Below are 25,908 nucleotides of genomic sequence, written 5' to 3'. Positions count from 1 at the left end.
GAGTCCTTTTATTTCACCCCTTGATGCTGCCAAGGTATTTTTCTCAAAATTCTTGATTTTGTTCAGGTTTCACCCTTCTCTGACCATTTTCCATGCCAGACACTCTCTGAAGAAACATCCACGCAAGGGCACGAGTTAGGCAGTCTACCCACTGAAGGTGACCCTATTGATGTTGAGACATAGATTGTCGAATCTCTAGTCCAGCAAACAATTGATGGTAAGAAAGTCATATGTTTTGCTTATCTCTCTACAACAAATAGGAACTAAAAATCTTTCTCGATGTTTGTAGATACCAATGTTGAGAATTTAGAGTCGATTCAACTAGATACCATTGGTGTATCATCAGCTTTTCCTTCACCTTAGATAGAGACTACCACAGAAAAGGTACTATATTCACTTTACCATTTATCTTATTATAAACTAATTTGACCCTCCTAACGTGATTTTCTTGTGTATAGATACTTAATGCTCTAGCTCCAAGCTACTCTTTCAACCTTGAAGAGTATCTAGATGAAGACAAAATCAGCTCATCAGCCACCTCTTCTAAAGAAGCTTTATCAGAAGAGACCAAAGATCGGCTAAAGGATATATTGCCAATGCTTGAGAAGAATATAGTCGATTTGGTCCATGATGCAGATTCAATGCAAAGGGTCTTCTTAGCCATTAAGGATAATTTATCTCCAGATCTTATCAAAGTCTTGTCACCTCTATCCATCATTAAAGATCAAGCCCCAAAGGTGAAAAGGCTCAGAAGAACTTGTCTAATCATGAAGCTTTATTGGCCAAGAAGAACTCTAACAGACAAGAGGCTAAAGAGCTGGCACAGCTGATCAATAATTTGAAGAACTCCCCCCTTAGGATCGAGCCAGAGCAGAACTTGAGAAGGAGCTGGAGAACATGAAGGCTGCCATTGATCTCCACAAGTCCAATCGAGCCCAAATACCCAATACCATTAAGCAGAAGGAACAGGAACTGCTGACCAAGATTAGAGAAGGCAGGGCCATCTGCAGCAGTCTTGAGGATATTCCTAGATCAGCCGAAAAAGACAAGCAACAAATCACAGAAGTCGATGCTATTTGGCTAGATGTATTGAAAGCAATCCAGGATGTTCTAAACTTGTAATCTGCATATCAACATGTATTTTGTGTAGAACCAGTGATAATCACATTTTTTGTTGCCTCATTGTATTTCCTGTTTTGGCTAAAGAGCCGATTCGAAAATAGTCGATTCTAGACTTCTAACCTTCATCCGATTAAGTCTGAAAATACGGGATTTATCAAGAAAACCCCTCAACCTTCTGTCCTTAGTTATCAACATCACATTCTCTTCGGCATTAGTGAGGTGGCGCTTCACCTCCTATTAATTGTGGTTGCCTTTTGCACGTCCTAAGATGTCCACCACCTTGCTTTGTGGCTATAAATACCAACCGAGGGCTCTAGCCTCGAACACATCTACACTCGCAACTGTTCCTGTTCCTTTGCACTTCTCCGCCTTTGCAAACTCCATAGCAGTTTTCTTCCCCCTTCTTGTAGATCCAATCAACCCTATTGCCAGCGAGGACAACTAAGACAAACGTGCGGAGGAGGAGGTTCCAAAGGAGGACATGCCGATGAGCCAGCGCCTTCAATGCATAAGGTGAGATCGATATCTTCTGCTCATAGCGATGAACTTTTCTAACTTGTTTATAGGTTCATCTTGAACGATAGCCTTTGTCCTCTTCCTAGGGCCGTCGAGCCCTCCAATGCCGTATCTGACGCTGCCTTTGCACCAGACTCATCATCAAACTCCTTCGATTCTTACAACGGCGACGACGCCCGGAGATTCCTCCGGGAGTGGAGGGCAGCCCAGGACCGTTATTCTGTGGCAACTCAGGAAAACGGATAGCTTGAGATCTGCCTCGAGGTTTCTCAAGCCACCCTTTATGTCGCCGAGGAAGAGGCCAGCGCTGCTCGGGCATGGCTGGCCGAGTCCGACGCCATGGTGGCGGGTAAGATGGATTCCAAGAATACCTTTACTTTGATTTCCACTGTCTTTATCTTGATAGCACTTTTGTTTCTATAATCGCTAGCCCTAATGGTGCAGTTGGAGTCCCTCCAACTAGCAGCGAATGTGGCTACAGCGGCCGTCAAAGCCTGGGGCCCCCTCATCAACGCCCGCCTCCACGACGTCTCGGCCCGTGTCTAGGAGATCTCCCTTCATGGCATCCGTCATGGCGTGTCGGTGGCGCTGGCCATGGCACAGGTCTAGACCAGGTATGAGCTCCACACCATGGAGACTGGCTTCCTGATGGGTGACGGCCCTAAGGAGCACGAGGAGTTGATCAAGGAATTCGTCGATGCAGCGGAGGCCATCATGGACATCACATCCGCTCAGGATGTGATAAACAATGTTTTGATTAGTTTGTATTTAGGGCAAACTAATCAATAAAGTCTCTATTTTTTCCATGATTGTATCTCAAGGCACTTCTGCAATGTCTTTGTATATATCATGATTGCTTTTGTGTCTATTTTTTTGTTCTATAGGCGATATATCATGTATCGGCTTTCCCCCCTTTTAGGTTAATTTTGAACTAGAGGTGATATCCTTCTGGTACCAGCTATTAGAACCGATGACTGAACAAATCAGCTATCAAGTGTTGATCCAAATGCTAGGATAACATTCCTTCAAACATTTTTCATCAATCGATTCTTGACAGGTTGCACCATAACTCCTCAGACCAAAGATTAAACAATCGACCGATCTAGGCCAGGCATCTCATTAAGCAGAACAATCTTTAAATTTCCTTTAATAAATCTATCAACTCTGGCTTGTACTTAGGATTCAATTTAGCGCTCACAAATGTTGGTCGAGGCCTATCTCTAGGACCAATGTCTATCTCCTTTAATCCACCGGCCAACGCGAAGCCATGTCCTAGCTTACTACTTGTGCCATCCATTAGATTATCTATTAAAACAAACTCTTAGAGTTGATTGCTTGGATCAGTTGTTGGCTTTCATCACTGATCCTAATGAAGCCTCCTTCCCATAGCTTACCAGAACACTCAAAGTCTTCTAGCTCTCAATATACTAGATCGGCTGTTGCGATACTCACAGATTCATCAGCGCGAACCAGCTCAACATCATCTCCATGCCACTGAATCAAACATCGATGCATGGTTGATGGTACACAACAATTTGCATGAATCCAATCACGACCAAGGAGTAGACTGTATGAACCTTTTCCATCAATGACAAAGAATGTGGTGAGCAAAGTCTTACTTCCGATTGTCAATTCGACGTTCATTGCCCCCCTGGTCTTAGACGCATTACCTCTAAAATCCTTAAACATCATGTCAGGCTAAATCAAATCCTCTGGTCCCTTGCCAAGCTTGTGAAAAGTAGTATAAGACATAAGATTAACAAAAGCACCTCCATCCACCAACATTTTGCTCATCGGCTTTCCATTGAGAAAACCTTTCACATATAAAGCCGTCAAGCGCCGATGCTTCGTTGGCTTATCGAATATAGCTTGATGTACAACTGCCAGCTTGGCAACTATCTTGTCATACTCTGATTCATCAAAATTTAAATAAACTTTTTGGTCTGCTGGAGCTCTAAATTCTGACGGCAATAGAAAAGCCATTTGAATATTAGCCGAGGTTGCCCTCTATTGGCTATTTGTTTAGCACGCCACACTTGAGGTCTACCAGATGCCTGAGCCTATTCTAGCTCTCTGTTCCTTAAGCGTTGCACCCTTCTTTTCTAGCTTTTTGTCAAACCTCCTGGACACCATTGTCCTTCCTACCAAACATATTTTTCTTCATTATCTTCTTCTTGATCAACCCAATTTTGATCAACAACACGTTTTTCAAGCCAATCATGAACACTTCTATTTTTTAAGCACCGATCCATATTATGATGGTACTCATCTCAAGCATAGATAGATCGGCAGTTGGTTTGAGATTGCCTAAACTCCCAATATTGCTCACTGCACTCTAGGCAATTATTTCTAGTAGGCAATTTCAAACCTTCATTCTAACAATGTCTAAAGAAAGGACAATTCTAATATGATTCAGCTTGCTTTCTTCTATGCCTCTCTTTCTCTTGTTGGCGCTGGTATCGTTTCTCTTCTAACCAACGCTGATAATTGTTTTCCTTTTGTTGCTACCATTTATTCAACAAAATTCGAGATGTGACACGCGGCCTTATTGCCCCATCCCTTGACGTCTCTCCTTGCTCATATCGGCTCTTCTATTGGTCATGATGCCTTTTAATCTCTCTATATTCATCAGCCGATATTTGCATCTTTGGGTCGATGGTTCTGACTTCTTTGGCCCTAGTTGATGTTAGTACTTTAGTCTTCCCTTTGAGCAATCTAGCATCAACCATATTCTAATCTCTTGGGAAAGGATTATCATCAACTTTCATCTTTCAAGGTGTATCAAATTTGAGTTTTCCTTGTTGAATAGCCCTCTGTATATGTTGCCGGAAAACTCTGCACTCATTAGTAGAATAAGAGGTGGTGTTGTGAAATTTGCAGAACTTCTTATTCTTTAACTAATCAGGAGACAACATAACATGATTGTCGGGCAACTTAATCTGTTCCTTCTCAAGTAAGAAATCAAAGAGCTTGTTCGATTTTGTGACATCAAAATCATAGCTCTCTTCAACTCCTTTTCCCCAAGGATTTGGTACCATTACTATCTTCTTAGCCTAATTCCATTCAGCCATGGCAACCTCTTCTTCTTCATTATCTTCATAGCCATCATCGACTGAATAGGATTATATGTTTTGGCAATTGCAGCACTCTTCTGGAATCGGGTATCTCGGCGCATATTCTTAAATTGGCTATTGAGTGCTGCCACTCATTGAGCCAACTGACCTAAATTGTCAGACTCTTGCCCGAGCAGTTTCTCTCTCCACATTGGCAACATTCCTTGAACGGCCAAAACAGCTAGCTGATCATCGGTCAAGTTCAATGAGAAGCACAAATTCCTAGTCACTCGGAATCTCTGAAAAAACTTGGTGCCCGATTCATTAGTTCTCTACCTTATAGTCATCAAATCGATAATTTTCTTTTTTCTTATCCCAGTGTAAAAATATGTATGAAACTTCTTCTCTAGGTCAACCCAATTGGCAATGGAGTTAACTGGCAGCGATAAAAACCAAGTGAAGGTTGGTCCTGACAGGGACAAGGAGAAAAAACAAACTCGATGGGCCTCTTCAATGGATGCTTCGCCCAACTGTGTAAGATACTGACTGACATGTTCTATTATACTCGTGCTATCCTGGCCAGTGAACTTAGCAAACTCCGGGAGCCTGTAATTTGTAGGAAGAGCGACCAAATCATACCATTCTGGATATGGGCATTTGTATGAGAAGGTTTGCCCTTTTGGCTTCAAACCGAACTGATTCTTTATCATCTCAATCACTCTAAGCAACAACTCATCAGCATTTGAATTTGGATTTCTCTGCAATTGCTGACCCATCTGTGGATTAAAAATTTGGGTACCTTGATACCCCAGATTTGGAATCATGTGAAGGGTATTGTAATCTGTGCCATAATGATATCCTTGTGGAATCTCTATCTGTTGGGTCCTTTTCTGGTTTGCTGCTTGAAGTCTCTAGTTATAGATGCTAGGATATGTATCTTTACGAATCCTTTGGACTGATGGCGCTATTTTTTGAGCCGACAACGGTATCTGGCCAGATGTGCCAAAATTGACCATTTGATTCTAAACTTGCCCCATCGGCTGTTGCATAAGTTGCACTGATCATCTAGGATTATACTGCGTCTGATTAGTAGTAGCACCTTGAACTTGCTCAGATGAGTTCTGAACTACCTAGACATCATCATTACCATCTGATGCTTCTTCTTAAAGGCTAGTACCGGCTTGTTTAGTCCCCTGAGTTGATGGATGTGGAATATTGTAGTAAACCGGTCCAACCTGATCAATTGAATATCCATAAAACACCTCTTGATCAATTGAATATTCATAAAACACCTCTTTCTGGTGTTATGGAATGTATTCAAGAAAACTGTATTATGGTTCAATATGGCATCATGAACAGATTTGTTTACAGCCTCTCCGAAGAAACTCCTGTCTTCAACTTCGTCTGTGTCTGACTGCCCATGCAACATAACTCTTGGTAGTGGATATTTCTGAATAATTTTATTGTCATGTGTCTTGGTGTAGAACAACAAACACTTATTCTAAAATTCATTTATAGCTTTGCTGATGACATCTTTATCCTCATCAGGTAGGTCTTCATAAGGCACCATAAGAATGTCATGGTTGTTGTAAATCGCCACGACGATTGTGGGGTCCCACCGGGCGTGCCACAACATCTGTCGACGCAAAAACATGTCGATGCGCCTAGCACACAGCAAGACGGAAGGATCTGCTTGATGGAGCAAGGCTGGAGATCCACTTGGCTTCAACGTAGGGCTAGCCGATCCTATGAATTTCTCTCGAGGCGTGCCAGTCAATTTGACCTGCAATTGACAAGGACAGAAACTTTATCAGTAATTTAAGGTGGAATATGCCAGTTTTGCCCAGACAGTTCCAAGTGTGCCGCTTCGGGAGCAGCCAGACAGAAAAAATCGACTAAACGATCGATACGCGAAGAAAACGGTTGTTGCAGACAATAAAGATCGTGGGTTATGATTGATTTTATGTTGACAAGTACAATGCACGTAGATATAAGTAAAATCATCAGCTAGGTAGGTATTACCAGTGTAAGGCATTGAGCCGATGAATCTAACGAGAAAGGATATAACATGCGAACAACTCGATTGTTTAGTACAAATGGATCTACAAACGCTTTGAATTTAATCTGTTACCATCAACAGTGAGGTTTGACCGGGTCGATGGCAACTTTGATGATAATAACAAACTAAAACCGAAGAATCCGTAAAACCATGTATACATTGACAGGCTTTCTGAAAGACATGCTATATGTGTGAAAGCTTAAGCGGATCGGCTGAAATAGCCTATTCAGGTAGAAAATGGACTACAACATGTAAACAATCGACTATTTAATATGGATAAATCTATGAACTCATCAGACTTAACCTGCTATCTCTAACAGTAGGGTTCGACCGGATCGATGGTAGCCGTGATAAAGACAACAAATCAAACCTTCAAAGTAAACAGATCTATTCACATTTAATAGAATCATGGAAACACAATGTAGGTGTCAAAGTGCAGGCAATCGGCTTTTTAGCTGATGCAGGCATAGCAAATAGTCAAGGTCACGCCTGATCGAAAATAAATCTACCAACTAGCATCCTCTGATCTAAAGTGCCATCAGTGGGGATCGATCGAATCGTTACAACCATAATAGCGAACTATAGACCAGATTTAACTAGTCAGTAAACCTCCTCAAGATAAGACATGCCATAACCACGTACTATGCACGATCAAGATCGAAGTAGAACAGCCGATGAAACATAACACATCGCTCAAAGTAAGAAACATCGTATTGTAACAAAGCGAACGATGAACTAAAAGGATATGAGGCTAATCTAGATTGATCTCGACCGGGCAGGTTGATGTTGTTGAAAACTAATAACAATAGGAACATCAGCATGATCGGTAACTTAATAAATCTACCCGAATGATGCCACCCTTAGGCAGAGCTGATAACTTGACCTTGATTGAATTCGAGCAGTGGAGGTCGAACTTAACCGATGCAGCCGTACTTGAACTAGATAAGGATCGATAAGTAGCTTATACTAGAGTTCACAGTGGAGGTCGAACTTAACCGATGCAGCCTTACAAATGGAAGTATAAGCCATGACAGTACTTACAGACAAGCCAGAGATCGGCCGGACCGATGCAGCCCTGCTTTTTGAAGAACTCGCCGAGATCTACACTACTCCTACTCCTAAGGGTTGGCGTAAAGCCGAAAAAAGTAATTTGTATTGATGTCCTTTTCACAATAGCCGGGGTTCAATATTTATACCCGGAGCCTAAGCATGAATCATATTCAAGTACGACTCATTACAATCTTTGGTATAAAAGAAAACATTCCTAACTTAAGATAACTTACCGTAATCTTTTTCTTTTTGTAGAGTCCGACATATATTTCTCGACGCCAACCGTAGCTCATTGTCGTTATCTATTGACGTCATTCGAAGAGAGCCGATTCCAGTGCCACATCTGAATCAGCTGATATCGATCCTTGTGCAATCGATTTCTTGATTGACACAATCTTGGAAGCTTCGAGTTCCTGTGTTCTTCCCAAATTTTGGTGTAAACAGAAAGGGAGTCGGGGAAAGGGGAGAGGGAGTACTTTTTGGCATTTTAAGAGTATATATAAAGTATACAGACTATAGTAAACTTGTGTGTATCTGGGTGATAGAGCATGAAGCCTAAAGTTCATAGAGAACAGTTGGAGATTCCATAAGTATGAAGCTAGATGAACGGAGCGAGAGAGGGAGTGAGATCTAGCTTGGGCGGGACGAGGCAGAAAGAACGAGTAGCAGGAGTTAGAGAAAGCACAACAATAGTCTTATAGCCAAGCTAATCAGCATTTTTGTTGATGTAGATGAGAGAAGGGAGAAGAGATAAGAGAACTTGGCTCTCATGCATACAACAAGTTGGGCACGAAAACATATAGGTAGTAGTGGGTTCCAATAGAGATGTATGTGAAGAGTAATAGAAAAGAGAATGAAAACATCAAGTAATAAAAAAGTTTGTATATAAATAGGAGACTAACTATTGTACTATAGCGTAGCTCTTCTAATGTGACTTATAGCTAAGTACTTGCTCTATTATTGACTTGCTCTTACGGGCGGGCGTGGGTTTCGGTCAGCAGGAAACGTGCAACGACATTTTCCTTCAGCAGGAAACGTGCAACGACAATTTGGTGAGCAGCGTGGACGGCCACGGGATCCGCACAGGCTGATAGAAACGATGCTTTTTTCCCTCAACGCGGTACATCGAAATATTTTGGATGACTTTATATATTATAAGGATAATTTACGTGGTCCCAAATACAACAGGCTCGGTTGCACACTGCAATTAATGTCGACCACCGACGACAAACTCTCAACTTTCAGAATATATGATGTCATTTCACTTGCTCCGGTTTCCACGCACGCCTAGACTTTAGCCTTTCATTTTTCCCTTATTTGATATACATATACCGGTTTGGATGTGAGAAACGTTTCAGTTTCTGAAGAGAATCAGCAGAATCACTTTAAAGGGTATTTTCAACGAGTGGTTCGAAACTGAAACATTTCACCGTTTCTACATACACATGCGAAACGGCTGGAGGCTAGTTTCACTCATATTCTCATCTTATTGCTTCTTACTTTTTGGATCATTTTTTCATTTAATTATTTTTTAGTGCAACAAGTTAAAATGTTTTTTATTTTAAGTTGTTCTCCAACCACAAAAAAAGTTTAGAATTTTTTGAACATATTTTTATTTAAATAATTTTTTTAATCAGAATCTGGATTGCCAGCCAAATGACTTCATAAAGTGATTCCAATTCACCAAAAAAACGTTTCTTCAAAGAATCTGTATCCGAAACGTTTCTGCAAGAATCTGAAGCCATACCAAACGGGCCCTAAAACTTGGTTAGAGATTTGTACGCTTTGGGTCTTGGAATACGTCTGTGTGCACGCCTTATTATTATATACTTCCTCCGTTTCAAATTATAACTCGCTTTAACTTTTTGGTTCATCCATTTTGCTATGTATTGGATGAATAAAAAAAGTTAAAGTGGATGAACTAAAAAAGTCAAAACGAGTTATAATTTGAAACGGAGGGAGTAACAAACATAAATTAATCAACGGAGTAGACGGTCAAGGACGCCATGTTCAAGCGGCGTTGGGTCCGTGACATTACCGGAGCACCCACCATGCAAGTCCTTTGCGAATACGTCGACCTCTAGGAGACACTGGAAGAGGTAAACCTGCAGCCCACGGTCTCGGACTGAGTACGCTGGTATGCCGACGAAAAAAGGACCACTAGAGTTCTTTGGCTCCCAGCAGAGTTGTTCTTCCAATGAAAAAGGACCGGTACGCTGACGACGAAGTATACTGGCCGGACTTCACAGTAGCGTTTACACTCACTCCGAACTGGGAATTTTTTTGGTTATTATGTGAGAAATGAATCGAGGCGTGTTCTTATTGGAACTGACGGCCAAACTTCTTTGGAACCAATGGAAGAATAGGACTCAATGTTCACGCTGATATTATCAAATTCTGGGTTATATATCATCCAGAAACCGTTTAAATTTTCGCTTCTGCCATTTATTTGTGCGTATCATATTTCTATGGGCTTTCGGGCTTCTTATTAATGTTTCGGTAGGCTCATACTTGTATTGTATTGTTATAGCCTTCTTGGTCTAATCGAAAACTAAATAAAACCCTCAGATCGGGAGTCCTAAAAATCAATTCCAACAGGGACGCGCAGCCTCTCACTCGTGTCGTTGACCGACGAATTATATAAGCACATGCTGCGTTCCACGGTTCAAATAGAAAGCCCATTTGTCCTTCTCACTACTACAGAAAAGATTTCTAGAGGTGACTGATGAGGCTTTATAGGTATGGCTCGGCTAGCCACTCCTACCACACCGTCTCTGTAAATCATATATTTGTAAGGACGGTTCTCAGACCGCTTTCACAAATCGATTTGTTGAGGCGGCAGGTATTATCAGCCGCCCCTACAAATTGATTTGAAGGTGTGGCTGGTAACACCAGCCGCCTCTACAAAATCGATTTGTAGGGGCAGTTCAGTTTAGAACCGCCCATATAGTATATTTTTCAGCAAAAAAAATTAAATTTACAATTCAAATTTGATCCAAACATATATATATATATATATATATATATATATAATATAATTCAAATCTGACCACAAGCACAAGAGCATTATATAAACTACCATTACAAGTCTAATTCACAAGAATATATACAATCCATCATTAAATAGACATAATTCGCAAGTCTAATTCGTTCCACAAGTTCAAACCGTCCCACAAGGTAAGACCAATGTCAAATTACATACACATTTTTATCAACGGCCTAGAGCTAGCCTTTCAGTCTCACGAAGGTGTTGGTACTGAGGATTTCTACCTAAGTAAGAATCTCAGTCATGGTAGGTGCCTTTGACGTGTACAATCTGGTCCAATATAAAGTTACAAAGATCGCCGACGAGCTCTAAGAGTGGGTCATCCTTGTATGGGTCTCTTTTCATCTCTTTCTCTTCTTTCCACTACAAGAGAACAAGTTTCGGTTTAGTATTTCATATCATGTGCGAAGTTTTTATACTACGTGTGAAGAGATTCAAACTTACCCTTAAGGGGTCTCCTGTAGGCACCGGTGTTACTCATCGTAGAACATACATAGTATCCACAATGTACACTCTTAGGCTTCTGCTAGGGGCACTGTGTGTTTTGCATATGAAATGTTAAGTAATGCTTTCGAAAGCCATATAATGGAGTACTAAAGTAAGTTACACTTACCGCACATAGTGTTTTTATAGCCAGACTTTCCTTCCTTACTAGATCATGCCTTCCATGATGTTCATTGACATAGAACCTGAATGCCCTATCCGAATTATTTTAGCAAATGCAACTTGTTAGTATCCAAAAGTGAACATTATAAGTATGTATACAAACATATAAGCTAATGAGGATTGTAGATATGTATACATCTTGAGAATCGATATGAAGTCTTTGTATGTCACCTGGTCCCTATCTATTGAATCAAAGACCCATGCCATGCTTCTCCCGATATCGACGCCTATACAAATTCAGTGTTTGCTACATAAATTTAATCATAGAACTAGATAAGCTCTTTTGCATCGAATAAAATATATCGAACAAAGCTCTAAGTATGGAGTTGAACTTACTCGAAGTTGTATGGTAGCCATATAGTAGAGTGTTGTTGGAGATTTTTCAAAGCTAGGGCAATGTATGCCGAAACCTTAAGGGACTCTTGCCTTAGTTTCTTCGCAAGGATGTCCTCTTTCTCCCGAAGGGTCTTTCTAGCAGCTAGCTCTTTGGCATCCAGTTTACACTGTATAGGGTAATTAAAATTTATTTGTGCTATAGCTTGAGAGTCTATATACCCGGCTTTCACACTTGGCATTTGTTTTACAATGTGCACTTCCATTCTAAAAATCACAGCGTGGGTTAGTTACAATAAAATCCAAAGATTACATTCATATCATATTGGGAGGGCATGGACTTATAGGCACCACGTGCGAATTAGATTCATTTCCATTGCTCCGAGGTGAAAGCATGTCTACATGTCATTGAAGTCAAAGATAATTTTCCCGGCTGGGCTTCCAAATATGTCGGCGGGAAAGCATGCTTGTACGAGGTCTATGCTCGTTAGGAGAACACGCAAGTACCAATCACGAAACCTTCTCATTCCAAGTGGTAGGCACTGGATGTCTTGGTTTGGTAGGAAGGGCTTGCCTCTTTCATATGTTTTTGGGCAATCCTTTGACCATTTGATGGCATCAACATTTGGATACTTCTTTGCTATTTGGTGGACTTTGCTAGTTACGGCCTCCTCAGAAGCCCGTGTTGGGACTTTTTTTAACTTAGTTCTCAAGCTTGAACTGGTCATGGGCATACCACTTGTGCACCGACGAGACATCTTTCATCGAAACATAAATTGGCCTTATGGTGATTGGATGCTTCTTTTGAAGTTCCCATTCAGGCACGTCCTCATCTTCTTGTGCATCACCTTCTTCAGGAGGCACTCGTTGTTCATGTATCGGCTACGCTTGTTGAGAAGATTGTGGTATCTCATCATGCACTTGCTCGGTACGGGCTGGAGAAGGTTGTGGCTTATTAGGCATATGCTCGCTAGGAGGCGGGAAAGAATGTGGCATCTTAGGAATGTGGTGGTCATGAGATGGTGAAAATAGCTCCCCGTCCTCAACAACTTGCAACAAATTTGAGAGAGGGGAGGCGGCGAAGAAGCGGTCAATATAATGTCATGTTTATGCCAGAGGATGAACTGCTCCATTACGTCTCTGAGTAACACTAGCCCCTCGGGAGTTGTGTAGTCTATCTTCCACTACATGAACTCAGGCTTCACGGTATGCACCTCGACCCTAGTGTAGTCCGACAGTATCTTATTATTATGGTGTAAGCCACCAGGAGGATGTGCCACACCCGTTGCCACCTCCATCACAATGTTCTGCTGGCCGCTGAGAAACACCAAGGTGCAACTAGTTGGTTCCCATATGCGATTGATGGGGGTTGTGGCTGTAGTGGAATCTTGGCTGCTAGGAACTTCTAGAGGACTGCCAACTAATGCCAGTTCTCCCAGCGACGCCATTAATGTCTGTGGCTTCGTAGACAATCCTTGCTCCTCCAACGCCTTCGCAACTAGAGCCTTCACTTGGAGCTCAAGATTAGCCTCCCAGTCTCTGCCATGTTTCTTGTACATGTGCCTATCCTCTTCGAATCCATGCTTCTAGGTCATTCTTTTCCCTAGCACCCTAGTGCGACCTGTGTGCTCATTGTTTCCCAAGCCAAGGCTAAGCTCGTCCCTCTCTCTAGAAGGATTGAATGTGCCCTTCTCCTTGTCTTCAGCATATTTTAGTATCCTTGATATTACCTCTTGGGTCTCCGGCTTATCAAACTTAAGATTACCGCCGGATGATTCTATACTCCTCACATATATCCAATTCTATGAGCGTATCTTCAAATTCTTCATATCGATATTCCTAGAAGCTATGGCCTCTTCGTCCATCTTCCTAAACTACTCTTCCTTGGCACAGTAGCCACCGAGGCCTAGATGATGGTGGTGTTTGTTCCTCTTCATCAGCTCGGTGTTACGGGCACTGAGCTCCAATGCCTCCGGTGAAGTCTTCTGAGTCACGAGCTCCTCCCATTGACTAGGAGTTATATTGTCAAACTCGTTGAAGGGAGTTAACCCCTTTTGGATATACTTCTTATTGATCTCCGACCTCCAACATTGGAATGACTCTCCCATGATCTTGAAAGCATTTTTTTACCAGTTCTTGCTTACCCTCCGAAAATCTAAAATTGAGCTTCAGCTGCTTATCCTATAGTTCATCCTTTTTCTTCTCTGGTACCTCTTTCTAGTTAGGGATTGATGGGTTCAATTTATCTCTTACTAGGCCCCCAATCGCAATACGGAATCGTCCTCTGAATTCTTTCAACTCAAGGATAATGGGAACAGGGATCTCGATCTTCCATCAGGTACCGATAACTATTGTTGTGGCAGAGAATGACACACCGATCCAGCTTCAGATCGAAAGATTGAACAATATAATCTTAGCACCACAACTTCTCTAGTTATCAACCGAGACACGGATCTGGTTGACCTCGCCAAGAAGGCTAATCCATGCCTATGCAACGAAGAACACAAGCACGAATAAGAAAGAAAACAACCAAATTGCAGATGAATGATTAATCTCACGAAGTTGGGGTCTCACAAACCAATGAATGGCAAAACTGTTCTTGATAGATTAATCTAAGCAAAACTCAAAACCTAATAACAGCGGTGACGTATGATTATAAAGGTCTTAGGGTCATCGCCTACCCTAGATGTGACCCCTAATGGGCCCAAACATGATACACGGTCCAACGGACCAAAAGATGGTGTCGCAGCACCCTAGCAGATTCTGGATGTTGACTTGTTTTGATGATTCCTATTGATTATGAAAGGCTTTTGATGTGAGACCACTAGGATTGGCTTCTTTATCAAATTAGCTTTCCAACCATATGTGGATCATTGAAAACGGAGCCCAGATACGTCCTGGGTTACCAGTTTAAGGCAGACTAGTCCTGGAGGCCGAGGCAGACTCAAAATCATGTCGGATCGGGCCTCCGGTTTATGTTGGACATCTTTGCTGGTCATCATCGCCTCCAACTCTTCCTCTAAGTCCCTTATGACCCTCTCCAATGTTCCTAAGAAAGATAACATCATTAGGTAGTAGTCTATTCTCAAAAGTATGAAAAGGATCACTTAAGAACGAGCTCACCTCTAAATTGAGTTGACGCATTTGAGCTCGGATCATTGGACCTTGCATGACGGTTGGAGGATCAGCGGGTGCATCTGAAGGAATGATGTCCTCATCATCCTCCCCCTCTTGAAACTGGGTCGTCCTCGACTCAAGCTCTTCTTCTTCTTCTCCCAAATAAGGTTTCAAATCTGCAATGTTAAAAGTGGGACTAACCCCAAACTTGGGTGGCAACTCAAGTTTGTAGGCATTATCATTTATTTTCTCAACTATCTTATAAGAACCAACTGCTCTTGGTATTAATTTAGACTTACGTAGCTCAGGAAATCTATCTTTTCTCAAATATAACCAAACCAAATCACCCGGTTGAAGTTTAATTTCTTTTCTACCTTTACTACCAGCAATTCTATATTTTTCATTCATTCTTTCAATATTTGCTTTAGTTGTTTCGTGTAACTTACGAATAAAATCAGCACGCTCTCTAGCATCACTATGTGTTCTCTCGGTGGTAGGTAAAGGCAAAAGATCAATAGGAGCATGGGGGTTAAAACCATACACTACCTGAAAAGGACTTACCTTGGTGGTGGAATATTCCACCCTGTTATATGCAAACTCTACATGCGGTAAACACTCTTCCCATATCTTCAAAATGCGCTTCAAAATTGCTCTCAACATGGTGGACAATGTTCGATTCAAGTCACACCCAATTTTAAGGATAAAATTGAATGCACTAAACTCGTGTGTGCCCAGGATTCAATCACACACACAAGCTGACAAATTACAATAGTATCATCACAGTGTCACATACATCAGAGTTATAATCGAACTTAGTCTCATACATCACAGCGGAATAATAAAAATAGAATGAACTCTCACGGCCGTCATCACAGGGAAGGTCAACTGGTTGACCACAAGCCTAATAATCCTCCGGGAAATCCTCATACCCGTTGTCATCTGTTACCCATCCGGGATTTTTATCCAAGTAAAGAAAATAAACAAGTGTAAGTACATTCCGTACTTAGCAAGCTAACATGGGGTTATGAAGCTCAAAAGGATAGACTCTTGTTTACTGCAGTTAGCATTTTTAGTAAGTCAAACTTTTATTCTCAAGTATTATCAAGTTATGCTTAAGCTCCCAATTAATTCCCATAAGAACATATAACGGGGTCAAGTTTGCCATAATTCATCATAGAACAACTTAATTAACCATCATCAAGCATCCAGTTATTCTGTGAGTTTTCCGGGCCGCTCGTAACCGTGAGCACGGCTGTTATAACAGTTTGTTACCCTCTGCAGAGGTGGTGCACATTCACCGCGAGTCGTGATCCCCATATGCCCGGGTTAATTACTCCCATGTCACTTCCAAGGTGAACGGGCAGGGTACACTATGAAGCCATTTCATAGGTTTCCCTAACAAGTTAGGGCCGCTAGGTTTCCTTGGCAGGCAGATGTAGGGACCCCCCTTTCCTATGGCACAAATCCATCGCGGCTATACTCATAGGAACAGAGGCAGCCCTATACCCAAAGTGGCAAGCCCCATTTGCGCCAAGAAGGTAACCTCTAACCAGCTAGGAAAAGTCCTATTACTGAGCTAAAGTCAGAGCCATATGACTCTCCCGGTTGCACTGTCAGTCCCAGCTTTTGCCGACAGATAAGTCCTTATGGAGGGCCAGGAGCAACATGAACAAAGGTCATTTGCACTTTCGCCCTATGGAACAGTTGTTATAATTCATGTTACTCACTTTGTTCCATAGTATCATTCATCTATAAGTATATCAATATTCAGTTAGAGCACTAGCAATCTACCCATATGCATTTAACCCATAGGAGACAAGAAACAGGATAACAATCACTAGGATGTCCTTACGGGTATCAAATTTAGACACATGCAAATGAGTAATTGCTTAAAGTGAAATAGGACATCAAGGAAGGCCCATGTTATACTTGCCTTGGTTCACAAACTCGTGCTGGTCCTGCTGGTCGTCGAAGAGTTCTTGGTCTCCAACGTTTTCCTCACCGTCTGAACGCGATCAACACGGCAACATACAACATTCCAAAAGCATTCATGCAAAGCAAACACTCCTAACATTAGAACAATACACCAACAGTATTGAAATCAAAATAAAATGTTTGTAAAACTAATCTACGTTTCTCTACGATCACGTCAACGCGAAGTTCACGAAAAACGGAGCTAAAATGCGTAAGTTATGATTTAAACGGGATTTCCTATAGCAATATATTAAATTAAATCTAACCAGGAAATTAAAAAGTTCCAAACTTGACTAACAGTGGTTCTAACATGTAGGTTATGGAATTACGAAGCTAACGCGATTTGAATGGATCAATTCGGAGCTAAAACGACAATTTTATAAGCGAAACAGTTCAAATGGCATTTCTGTAAATACTGAAAGCATACTTTTGACTTAAACAGCGAAGTTTACGCTTTCTAAACGGGTTTGCGCATTCGGAGAAATACGCTTTGGACCGCGGGTTAAAACTTAGAAAACTACAGGGTCTCTTAAGCAAAATGACCCCCGAAGAGGTATCTTCTAATCTCGATCGTTGATCTGAGAACGGATGGCTGGAAACGAACTGGGGGAGAGAGAAGAAAGGAGTGGCCGGCCGGAACAGTGACGCCGGCGGCAACTCCATGGCCGGCGGCGTGAAGCTCACTGGCGCGCGCGGTTCCGGGGCTAGGGGCCACGGTTCGGAAATCCGGAGGCACCGGGAGAAAGCTGGGGAGGAGGGGAACTCGCCTAGGCCATCACGACGGCCGGAGGAGAAGGTTGGAGCGGCAGCCGCCATGGCCGACGGCCAAGAGCTCACGGCGCTCGCGGATTGGGCGATACAAATCACGAAACGCAAAATGAATCGCATGGGGAGAGAGAGGGGGTCACGGCGAGCTCACCACGGGCGAGAAACAGAAGTGGGGACGGCTCGGAGACGACGGCGACGCGGACGGCGAGGTCGGAGATCGGCGGGGCTCCTCCGTGCGGCAGTTTCGGCCGGGACGAGGCGAAAACGGAGCGGAGCAGCAGGGGCGCGCAAGGGGGGGGCTCGGCTGCCTTTTAACGAGGCCGAGGCAACGGGAGGACTCCCACGACGCGCGACGTGGGCGCGGTTGCGGCCGCGGCTTGACCGGGACGGCGGTTGCGGAAGGAAGGTGGGGAAGCTGACAGGCGGGGGCCGGGCGTCAGCGGCTGGGCGCGGGCGCAGGCGCGCGGCAACGGTTGGCGGCCGAGTGGGCCGGCGGGGCTTGCTGGGCCGAACGGCCGAGGCGCGCGACTGGGCTGGTGCGGCTGCGGGGCTGGGCTGCGGTGCTGGGCCGCGGGGAAAGAAATGGCCATGGGGCCGAAAGTCCAGGAAGAGAGGGAAAGAGGAATTTTTCCTTTTTCTTTTTCCAAACAAATTTTCCAAAAGCATTTTATATACAAATTTCAATTAGATTTTGAACTCATTTGGAATTCGAATCAAAACCATTCATCTCAAAATAAATATGCAACAGCATGTATGCATCACTTGTAGCTAACCTTATATTTGATTTTAGTTTTCACAAAAAATTATTTATTTCCTATATTTCAATGCTCACCAAAATTGCTTAAATAAATCAATTTGGCTATTTTTTAGAAAATGCAAATTTAGGGTGTTACAATTCTACCCCCCTTAAGATGGATCTCGTCCTCGAGATTCGGTTGATTGCTTACTCAAACAGTTGGGGATAGGTCTTTCTCAGATCCTCTTCTCTTTCCCAAGTAGCCTCATCCTCTGTATAACGATTCCACTGCACCTTGCACATCTTTACTGTTCGGCTTCTCGTAACTCTTTCGGCAGTTTCCAAAATCTTTATCGGATACTCTTCATAAGTAAGATCTTCCTTGACAACAAGTTCCTCCAAAGGAATTTGTTCTTCTGGTACCCTCAGACACTTTTTCAACTGGGAAACATGGAATACGTCGTGCACACCGGGCAAGCTCTCAGGCAGTTCCAACTGATAAGCTACTTCTCCACGTCTCTCTAGGATCTTAAAAGGTCCTATATACCTTGGGGCTAACTTTCCTTTCATATTGAATCTTCTCACACTTCTCATTGGTGACACTTTCAGATACACATAATCACCAATCTCGAAAGTCAGCTCTCTTCTGCGGGTATCAGCATAACTCTTCTATCGAGATTGAGCCACTCTCAAATTGTCTCTAATCATTCTCACTTGTTCTTCCGCGTCTCTAAGAACATCGGGACCAAACACTTGAGTTTCTCCAGTCTGATTCCAGAACAAAGGCGTTCTACACTTACGTCCATACAATGCCTCGAAAGGTGCCATCTTGAGGCTCTTTTGATAACTGTTGTTGTATGAGAACTCTGCGTAAGGCAGACTCTTATCCCAACTATCACCATACTGAAGTGCACAGGCTCTCAACATATCTTCCAAAATCTGGTTGATCCTTTCAGTCTGTCCATCACTTTGCGGGTGGTAAGCAGAACTAAAATTCAACTTTGTTCCCAAAGATCTATGTACTTTATGCCAGAATTGCGATGTAAATTGGGTGCCTCTATCCGACACAATTTTCTTGGGAACACCATGTAAGCACACTATTCGTTCCATGTATAACTCTGCTAATCTTGCACCATTATAAGTGGTCTTGACTGGTAAAAAGTGAGCGACCTTAGTGAGTCGATCCACTATTACCCATATTGAATCATAACCTCTTTGAGTGCGGGGTAATCCTACAATAAAATCCATGCCAACTTCTTCCCATTTCCATTCAGGGATCTTCATTGGTTGTAGTAACCCTGTAGGTCTCTGATGCTCAGCTTTCACTCTTTGGCAAGTGTCACACAAAGCCACATATTCTGCCACATCTCTCTTCAAACCATACCACCAATACTTTTCTTCGAGATCCAAGTACATCTTGGTACTTCCGGGATGTATAGAATAAGCAGACTCATGGGCCTCTTGCAGAATTGCATCACGGATAGCTTTCACTTCCGGTACACATATCCTTTTCCCGAACCAAAGAGTTCCATTATCATCCATTCTGAATCCGGGTGCCTTTCCAAGCACTACATTCTCTGCTATCTCTTTAAGTTTTTCATCCTCCAATTGACCTTTGCGTATCTCCTGTTCCAGTGTAGGCTCTATTTCCAATTCCATTGCATTAGTGACCAGGCTCAAGTTGAGATACTCCATTTCAGCACACAACTCTGCTGACATAGGTGTTGTCTGAATTTCATTGGCATGGCTCTTCCTGCTAAGTGCATCAGCTACTACGTTTGCCTTTCCCGGGTGATAATGCACTTCCAAATCATAGTCTTTGATCAATTCCAACCAACGACGTTGTCTTAGATTCAGATCTGATTGGGTGAAGATATACTTCAAACTTTTATGATCAGTATAGATATCACTCTTATGTCCAATCAGATAATGTCTCCAGATCTTCAAAGCATGAACCACAGCTGCTAATTCCAAGTCATGAGTAGGATAATTCAACTCATGTTTCCTTAGTTGTCTGGATGCATATGCAACCACTCTTCCTTCTTGCATAAGCACACATCCAAGACCCAAACGGGATGCATCACAATATATAGAGAAGTTCTTGTTTAAATCGGGCAAAATTAATACTGGAGCTGTAGTTAATCTCTTCTTTAGCTCTTCAAAGTTTGCCTGGCATTTATCCGACCATACATACTTAGCATTCTTTTCCAACAAAGCTGTCATAGGCTTGGCTAGCTTGGAAAAGCCTTCAATGAACCTTCGGTAATAACCAGCCAATCCCAAAAAGCTTCGAATCTCACTTACAGTAGTTGGTGGTTTCCAATTCAGTACATCTTGCACTTTGCCTGGATCCACTGCTATTCCACCGTTGGAGACAACATGACCTAGAAAAGAGACTTCCTTTAACCAAAACTCACACTTGCTCCGTTTAGCGTACAACTTGTGTTCTCTAAGCTTTTGCAAAACCATCCTTATGTGTTCCGCATGTTCTTCTTCAGTCTTGGAGAATATTAGTATGTCATCTATGAATACTACCACAAATTTATCCAGAAACTCCATGAACACCTTATTCATCAAATACATGAAGTATGCAGGTGCATTGGTCAATCCAAAAGACATAACGGTGTACTCATATAATCCGTACCGTGTAGTAAATGCTGTCTTGGGTATATCCGAGTTCCGAATCTTAAGCTGATGATAACCAGATCGGAGATCAATCTTGGAGAACACATGAGCTCCTCTCAACTGATCAAACAAATCATCTATCCTAGGCAAAGGGTATTTATTCTTGATGGTAACCTCATTAAGTGAGCGGTAATCCACACACATCCGTTGACTACCATCCTTCTTATCCACAAAGATCACAGGTGCCCCCCACGGGGAAGAACTGGGGCGTATGAAACCTTTTTCTTGCAACTCTTTTAGTTGTTTCTTAAGCTCTTCTAATTCATTAACTCCCATTCTATACGGACGTTTAGCTATTGGTGCAGTTCCAGGTAATAATTCAATAATGAATTCAATGTCTCGGTCAGGTGGCATACCTGGCAAGTCATCGGGGAAGACATCCGGAAATTCCTCCACGACACGATCTTGTTCATTGATTTCACCATCTAGCTGATTCACTGTGGCTGTAGGCTGAGCTTGCACTACTACTTCTACATAGATTCTATCCCCTTTGAGTGATGTCACAACCACAGATTTCTCCTGACACTGTATCACTGCCCGGTGTTGTTTCATCCAATCCATTCCCAGGATAAGGTCAATTCCCGCCGTTCTCAAAACAATAGGCTTCACCTTGAAGTCTACCCCCCTTAAGGAAATGCTAGTTGAGGGGCTCCAATAAGAAGCGGGCATACTACCTCCCGGGGAATTCACTAGTATTGGGTTTTTCATGGCACACAAAGGTATGCTATGCATTCTAACAAAAGCTTGGGAGATAAAAGAATGCGAAGCACCAGAATCAAAAAGTACGGTAGCAGAAATAGAGTTGACACTGAACGTACCCAACATGACCTCAGGCGTCTCCTGAGCTGCATCAGACGACACATAGTTCACCTTCGCTGTGAGAGGTGGTCGGGCGTTGAACTTCTGATTGTTGGCCTGGTTCTGAGGGGCCTGTTGGTTCTGCTTCTTAGGACACTGATGAGCATAGTGACCTACTTCTCCACATCGGTAACATGCATTGGGATTGTTGGGTGCGCCACTCTTCACAGGAGCATTGTTAGGCACTCCCTGGCGTGTTGCAGGATTGCTAGTCTGTTGCGGGGGACGCTGATTTCCAAACTGTTGCTGATACTGGGGGCGTTGTTGGAACTGGTTCCGCTGAGGATACTGACCACGGTTTCCCTGATGAGTTGGTCCTTGATTCCTCTGCTGGAAACCTTGCTGGGGATAAGCACGCGGGCGAGTGTTGCTTCCAGAAGCTTGCCCTTGGAGCCTTCTCTTCTTAGCTTCCATCTCCTTGCGCTTATCATCAATCACGATTGCGCGATTCACCAAAGACTGGAAGTTAGGATAAGTATTAGACATCAGCTGGAGCTGCAGTCCATCATAGAGTCCCTTGAGGAAACGGCGTTGCTTATCCTTGTCATCTGCCACATCATTAGGAGCGTAGCGAGATAGTTGTGCGAACTTGTCCCGATATTCCGCCACAGTCATTGATCCTTGCTTGAGAGATCTAAATTCTTCCTGCTTCAGTTCCACTAGTCCATCAGGAATATGGTATGATCGGAAACTGTCCTTAAATTCCTGCCAAGTGATATCAGGAGCATTGTTGGGACGTCCAAACTGAAATGATTCCCACCAATCCTGAGCAGCTCCTTGGAGTTGCCCGGAAGCATACAACACTTTCTCCAGGTCATTGCATCGTGCTATGTTCAGTTGTTTCTCCACAGCACGCAACCAGTCATCGGCCTCCATAGGGTCTGTGGCATGTGTGAACACCGGTGGACGACCTTTCATAAACTCTCCACGCTTATCTCTAACCTGGACAGGCGGTGGACCTCTTGCATGTTCATTGTCCAAATGCTGCATCATAGCTTGCATCAGCTGCGCTTGCATACCCAAGATCTGCTCCATGGTCACAGGTGGCGGTGGTGGATTCATAAGAGCATCACGCCCACGACCACGGCCTCTGCCTCTTCCTCCTCTTGCGGCCATCTGTTTTCCAACAAATGTGCAAAATTTAGAGATTTTTCCAATTATAGAGAACTTACAAGAGATATGAAGCAATGCTGAAATTTTTCTGGGCAAGACTCAAATTCGGCAGTTCAGTAAAACTGTTATAACTCGTGTTTCAGAGATCCAACAGAGGTGCACCAAGATTCGTTAGAAAGCTTAGGATATCAGCTACAACTTTCATTTAGACCATTTTTACAGATTCGAACTCACACATAGTCAAAAATAGAGCTAATCCGAACTGTTCTGAGTTCCAGACAGCGCAGGAACATCAACTTGTGCCAATTAGATCTCCCAAACCTGAATAGCTATCGACGTGATTCCAAAGACACTTGGGAGATACAGAGGTCTAGTTATCTCCACAAAAATTTCAGAATTTTTATCATCCCAGATTTCGAGTTACCAGATAAAGAACACAGGCTGCTCCAGAATTCAGCACAGCAGAGATAAGGTAAAATGATACTTCTGCATTAAGATTTCATTCTAAAAATTTAAAGTTCCAATCTAAGGAAGTTGTGGACATGCCCACAAACTTCCAGCAATCAAACAAAATACCAACTCAACCAAGTTCACAAATCAAACATCTAATCAACCAAGTTCACAAGACCAACAAGACTAAATAAGGACACGAACTAACGACGATAATCTAGATCAAGGCACCTAACACCTATGGAGCGGTGTCAATCATGGTGAAGGAACGGCGCTTCTTCTTGTAAATGGAAGGCTGTCCCAGCTGTGCTCGAAGTTCATCCACTTGTTTCTGAAGACGTCTCTGCGCCCTCTGAGATGCACGTAGTTCTCCTTTGACCTCATCGTCCACTCCCTGCATAGCGTGGACATGCTGCACCGTTGCCTCCAAAGTGGGGTCATTCTCTGGTGGAGCCAAAACCTGCCAAACACCCTCGTGATCATTTCGAGGAAGGAACCTGAAGCGATCCTCCCTCATGGCCTCGAAGCGACGACCATGGTAGTGGATGTAGGCATTCTGTGCTGCATCCTCCATGCCATCCAAAGCATGGGCTCTCCTGGCAGGGGCACTGTGGACAGTCTCCACCTCATGTCCATTGATGATATCATTCCATGCGGTGACCACCAGCTCTACCTTCCAGAAGGTAGCCTCCAGTGGGTGCTTGTACTCGGCGCAGTGATAGCTGATGGAGGCGTGCAAGTCGGGGAAGTAGTCGTCCAGCACATGGGTGAGAAGAGTGTGGTAGTAGGCTGTCTCTGGAGCTGGCTTGAAGTAGTACTTGCACTTCCAGCCAATCTCCTCGTCCTCCACGGGGGCAGCTGGGGCGGGTGCAGGTGTGGGGGAAGTAGCCGTCGACTCCTCAGGTGTAGCTACCACGGGGTAGATGGGCACAGCGACTGGTGTAGGAGTAGGTGTAGGCGTCGGTGTAACCATCTCCTCGTCGTCGGAGATGATCACAATCTCCCTCTCCGCTGGTGGGACACGCGGGGTGAACATGGCACGATAGCCGGCGGTGCTGAGTCGAGCAGTCTTTGGATTATGAGACATCTATAGATTTAAAGTGAGATGTAATTAGAATCAACAATTTTAAATAATAGATTAAGGTATGAAAGCATAAATGTTTTAATAAAATAACAAGGATAAGTCAGTAAGCAAGAAACCAGAGGAGCAAAGCTGCTAAAACGACCTTTTTCTAACTAGGCTTGCGTCCTACAGTCAACACGGCTTTGATACCAATTTGTCACACCCAATTTTAAGGATAAAATTGAATGCACTAAACTCGTGTGTGCCCAGGATTCAATCACACACACAAGCTGACAAATTACAATAGTATCATCACAGTGTCACATACATCAGAGTTATAATCGAACTTAGTCTCATACATCACAGCGGAATAATAAAAATAGAATGAACTCTCACGGCCGTCATCACAGGGAAGGTCAACTGGTTGACCACAAGCCTAATAATCCTCCGGGAAATCCTCATACCCGTTGTCATCTGTTACCCATCCGGGATTTTTATCCAAGTAAAGAAAATAAACAAGTGTAAGTACATTCCGTACTTAGCAAGCTAACATGGGGTTATGAAGCTCAAAAGGATAGACTCTGGTTTACTGCAGTTAGCATTTTTAGTAAGTCAAACTTTTATTCTCAAGTATTATCAAGTTATGCTTAAGCTCTCAATTAATTCCCATAAGAACATATAACGGGGTCAAGTTTGCCATAATTCATCATAGAACAACTTAATTAACCATCATCAAGCATCCAGTTATTCTGTGAGTTTTCCGGGCCGCTCGTAACCGTGAGCACGGCTGTTATAACAGTTTGTTACCCTCTGCAGAGGTGGTGCACATTCACCGTGGGTCGTGATCCCCATATGCCTGGGTTAATTACTCCCATGTCACTTCCAAGGTGAACGGGCAGGGTACACTATGAAGCCATTTCATAGGTTTCCCTAACAAGTTAGGGCCGCTAGGTTTCCTTGGCAGGCAGATGTAGGGACCCCCCTTTCCTATGGCACAAATCCATCGCGGCTATACTCATAGGAACAGAGGCAGCCCTATACCCAAAGTGGCAAGCCCCATTTGCGCCAAGAAGGTAACCTCTAACCAGCTAGGAAAAGTCCTATTACTGAGCTAAAGTCAGAGCCATATGACTCTCCCGGTTGCACTGTCAGTCCCAGCTTTTGCCGACAGATAAGTCCTTATGGAGGGCCAGGAGCAACATGAACAAAGGTCATTTGCACTTTCGCCCTATGGAACAGTTGTTATAATTCATGTTACTCACTTTGTTCCATAGTATCATTCATCTATAAGTATATCAA

At 43.2% G+C, this 25,908-nt stretch overlaps 1 pseudogene; it reads left to right on the top strand.

Moving 5' to 3' along the window:
- The first annotated feature begins 2,268 nt into the window (after positions 1–2,268).
- The window catches only part of LOC136488895 (dirigent protein 1-like), a 42,766-nt pseudogene continuing 19,126 nt past the window's right edge, over positions 2,269–25,908 (top strand).

Source organism: Miscanthus floridulus, chromosome 10 (assembly GCF_019320115.1).
Source record: "Miscanthus floridulus cultivar M001 chromosome 10, ASM1932011v1, whole genome shotgun sequence".
Taxonomy (NCBI): Eukaryota; Viridiplantae; Streptophyta; class Magnoliopsida; order Poales; family Poaceae; genus Miscanthus; species Miscanthus floridulus.
The sequence above is the reverse complement of the archived record's forward strand: the minus strand, read 5'-3'. Positions and strand labels throughout refer to the sequence as shown.